The sequence below is a fragment of the Primulina tabacum genome, chromosome 7 (assembly GCF_025594145.1).
Source record: "Primulina tabacum isolate GXHZ01 chromosome 7, ASM2559414v2, whole genome shotgun sequence".
NCBI lineage: Eukaryota > Viridiplantae > Streptophyta > Magnoliopsida > Lamiales > Gesneriaceae > Primulina > Primulina tabacum.
The window spans coordinates 17,824,341-17,829,508 of record NC_134556.1 but is presented as its reverse complement, the minus strand read 5'-3'; positions in this window follow the sequence as shown (position 1 = coordinate 17,829,508).

Below are 5,168 nucleotides of genomic sequence, written 5' to 3'. Positions count from 1 at the left end.
ATGGCGAAGAACTCGGCCGAATGAAACCTTTATCCAAAAGATCCTGCAACTGCGCCTTCAACTCCTTCATCTCTGTAGGGGCCATTCTGTACGGAGCCTTGGAAATAGGAACCGTACCTGGAACTAGGTCAATCACAAACTCCACATCTCTGTCCGGCGGTAAACCAGGCACATCATCCTCAAAAACATAAGAGAACTCTCTCACAACATCAATATCATCAATATTCAACTTCACAATTCTATCCACATCCACTATCGAAGCCAAAAACCCATCACAACCTCTAAATAACAACTTCTTAGCCTCAAGAAACGAAATAAAAGGAAGGACCAGCGACGTACCTGCACTGGCGAGCATACCTTCCCTATTGCCATCATCTACAAATCTCACCGTCTTAGCAACGCAATCAATCACTGCACGATAGGTTGATAGCCAATCCATGCCAAGTATAATATCAAATGCAACCATTGGAATAAAAATCAAATCGGCATAAACCACTCGCTCATCAATTTGAACAGAGCACGCATACACAATAAATGTCGGGCACAACACATCCCCCGAAGGCAATACAACATTAAACTGGAGGGGAAGAACAGAAGGAACTATACCAAAATATCTCAAAAATAGTTCAGACATAAAAGAATGAGTAGCACCTGTATCAATCAATGTCGTAGCTACTCTGCCTGAAATTAAAATAGTGCTACAGATCACAGAAGAATCATGGTTTATACCTTCTTTCCTCATGGTGAAGATGCGACCCTGCAGTGCCACATCGATAACATGTATGAGTACCAAATCTGCACTCTCCCCGATGATGCCTACCACACTTGGGACACAATGGCTTCTCAAGATCAGATGGAAATGTCGGTGGTTTAGGACTCGGCTCTAACTTGCCTTTCCCCTTGAAACGATCCCTTCCTCTTTGATTCGAACCCTGGCCTCTCTGAGCAATGGCCTGCTGCCTCGCCTGTCTTTCCCTGGCAATGTCTTTCTCATCTTGTTCGGCCAACAAGGCCTTAGCCACAATCTCTTTGAATGTCACCGCCTTCGACATATTGATGTCCCTTCTGATTTCTGCTCTAAGGCCTCGAATGAAATGAGCAGCCTTGTCTTTGTTGTTGGAAGCAATATATGGGGCAAACAGACAGCCCTCCTCGAACTTCAGAATATACTCATCAACATTCATACCTTCTTGTCGAAGCTCCAAGAACTCAGTCACCTTCCGTGCTCGAAGTGCATCTGGGAAGTACTTGTCATAAAAGAGATCAGTGAACTCTGGCCACTTCAATGTCGAAACATCCACACTAACTTTGGTAGCATTCCACCAAATGCGTGCAGCCTTGACCCACATGAACACTGCACAACTAATTCTGTCTTTTTCTTCGTAGTTGAGATGATCGAAAATCGCCTCAAGTGCCTTGATCCATTCTACGGCCACCAACGGATCGGTGCTTCCTGCAAATTCAGGCGGATCCATCCTCTTGAAAGCAGTAAAGATCCCATCGGTTCGCACTGCCCGAGCCACTTGGCCTCTACCCTGTCCTCTACCTTGGCCTGTACCTTGCATACGTAGCAACTATTGGATTTGCTCACTATGGACCTTGGCTTGCTCTTTCAACAACTTGCCGAACTCATCGACAACTCTAGAGGAAGAACTATCCTCACCCTCTGCAGCCTTTCTCTTAGGAGGCATCTAGTCCTACAATGTGCTCAAACAATACATAACAATAGATAACAATGAATAGATGTAGAAGAAGACATACCCGGACCGTTGAAAGTAGACGAAGTCATATGCATTGGTCCGAAGAACAGTGCTCTGATACCACTAAATGTGACACCTCTGACCCATTTTATAAAATAACAGCGGAATTTAAAATTTTTCTTTAAAGGGAGGAAGGATTCAAAATACATTTCCAATATATATACCATCAAAAGAATATACATGATCCAAAAAGTGTTGCATCAAAATACAAAATATCATTTTGATCATGTATAACAAAATATTCTTCCACTTCCTTCCATCTCTATATGCATATGACCCCGGCTTCAATCAACGTCCTGGTTCTTCGCTCCTATCTGCATCACATGAATAACTGAAATGAGTATAAAACTCAGCAAGTGGAACTTTTACATAGCAATGTACGTAGCATACTCTGTAAAACATGGCTTTAAAAACATTAAATACCATCAACTCTGAATCATGAATAACATAGCAATAATATAACAATAAGATGGTATTTCTCTTTTCTCTGTTGGATTGATATCTATATAGTATCTCTGTCTCTGTACCTATATCCCATCGGTATAAATCGATAACTCTGAGGGATATAAGCCTATGGTCGTTGATCAACTAATTGCATGCAATCTATGACTATGTATCTATCAATCCATAAATCATTTTAAACTCTCTTTGGGGCATTTAATCAAACACTTTGTAAACTCTTTTCTCTTGTATTCCCTTTTTCACAATTGAGACATTCAATTGTCTCAAATATACAATCAAATAATTCAATACATAATATGGATCAAATGGAAGGGAATAACATGTTAAAACCATTGAAACACAATACATATACTATCATGTGAGCACAAGAATGAGATTCCACTTACAACTACTTGAAACCTTGATTCTATACTCTTGGTAGCAATCCTACAACAATAAACCATAATTTGCAACATCAATAACCCAATAATCCAACAACAATACCATAAAAGCCAAAGAATCAACACCATCACAAACCCATAACATCTCCGACACCAAAAACTAAGAAATAGCCAAACCAAAAGCTTACCTTAGCTTTCTTGATCCCAAAATAATCTTTCTCTCAACACAAATAACTAACAAGAAGCTTGGATTAAAGAAAAGAAAGGAGAGAAATTGGAACCCTAGTCTCCCAAGAGAAGAAGAAACGAAAAGTGAGAAGGAAGAAATGAGGAAAAATGAGACCAACTCTTGCATTAAAACACTTAAAATCCGAAAACACGGTTTTGGTACTGAGCCCGGCGCTCGGTCGGTCGAAAATTACCGCTCGGGCGCCAATGATATTACCTCTTGGGCGCCACTCTGCGCACTGCCATGTTAAAGATCGCTTCAGAAACGCCTCTTCCCTTCCGAATTAGAAAATGTTGTAAACTACAAAGTTGTAGACCTATATCTTTCCTTGAATCTGTCCAAATTTCAGATCATTTGGAGGTATGAGTAAATAATTATGTCAAATATCCCAACATGTATCACTGGAGGAACGACGAAACGCACGACACACTTCGGGGCTCTTTAGGCTTACCTTCCACAATGATTTGAACAAAACTCAAAATAAGAAAGTTACACCTCTATGTCTTATCTAATAACCCCAATTGGCCTCATACCAATTGGCTCAATATACGAATTATCATGAATTTAATAGTAACGCCGCTACAATAGCACTACACATCATCTATAACCAACCATACTATAAATCCTAAATCGAAACTCTGAACATCCAAACTATACTTAAACTTGACCAAGTAGTCAATAAACTTACGAAATCTTAAACCGTACCGTACACCAGGCTCGGCTATTACAACAACTACCTGTCACTATATCATCAAGTGCATTCGGGGTCTGTTCTTCGGTAACTGTCACCAGATGCTTCTGTTCCCTGGACTCTTCGGGAATCTCTTTGTAGACATACTCTAGCAAAGTGTCCTTGCTGTTTGCAATTGTTGCAACTACCAAGTACTCCTTGGCATTGCTCTGTGGGATGTCTCCCTCCGCAAGCGCTGCAATAAACTCCAGTATAACTCTGGCTTGAACCACTGGAACCAGACAAACACTGCCAGACCTCTTGAACTGTCTTCCTCTGGTTTCCAAATAATCTTTCTTTCCACTACTGCTACCACCAATCTCAAGTCTGAGAGGTGGTTGCTGTGGTCTCAATGTTAGAAGTACAAACGAAGCTCCTTTCCGTCTCATTAGACTAGCTTCGGCTCTCTTAGCTTTACTCAAAATATCAATAAATGTAATAGCGAAGCCTGGTGTACGGTACGATTTAAGTTTTCATAAGTTTATTGACTACTTGGTCAAGTTTAGGTATAATTTGGATGTTAAGAGTTTCGATTTATGATTTATAGTATGGTTGGTTATAGATGATGTGTAGTGCTTTTGTAGCGGCGTTACGATTAAATTCATGATAAATTGTATATTCATCCAAATGAGGTGAGGCCTTTTCCATTAGAAAGATAAGACATAGAGGTGTAACTTTCTTATTTTGAGTTTTGTTCAAATCATTGTGGAAGGTAAGCCAAAAGTGCCCCGAAGTGTTTCGTGTGTTTCGACGTTCCTCCAGTGACACATGTTGGGAGAATGGACATAACGTTTTACTCAGACGTCCAAATGATCTGAAATTTTGAGGGATTCAAGAAAATACATAGAGATACAACTCTGTAATTTACCACTATTCCAAATTATGAAGGGAAGAGGCGTTTCAGAAGCAATCTTTGGAGTGGCAGTGCGCAGAGTGCTCTTGAGCGGGAATAAATGTCCGCCCGGGCGAGCCTACTTCGAAAATTTTGGATTTCTGGCCGAGAGTTCCGTGCCCGAGCGGAAAAATATGTCCGCCCGAGCGGCCAGCGATTTTTAAAAACGTGTTTTCGGATTTTAAGTGTTTAAATGCAAGAGTTGGTCTCATTTTTCTCATTCTTCCTTCTCACTTTTCGTTTCTTCTTCTCTTGGGAGACTAGGGTTCCAATTTCTCTCCTTTCTTTTCTTTAATCCAAGCTTCTTGTTAGTTATTTGTGTTGAGAGCAAGATTATTTTGGGATCAAGGAAGCTAAGGTAAGCTTTTGGTTTGGTTATTTCTTAGTTTTTGGTGTTGGAGATGTTATGGGTTTGTGATGGTGTTGATTCTTTGGCTTTTATGGTATTGTTGTTGGGTTATTGGGTTATTGATGGTGCAAATTATGGTTTATTGTTGTAGGATTGCTACCAAGATTATAGATTCAAGGTGTTCTTGTGGTTTGTAAGTGAAATTTTATTCTTGTGCTCACATGATTATATATGTATTGTGTTTCAAAGGTTTTATTGTGTTATTCCCTTCATTTGATTCACTATTATGTATTGATACCTTTGTTGTATATTGTGGAGGCAATTGATGTCCTAACTTTGAGAAGGGAATACAAAAGAGAAAGATTA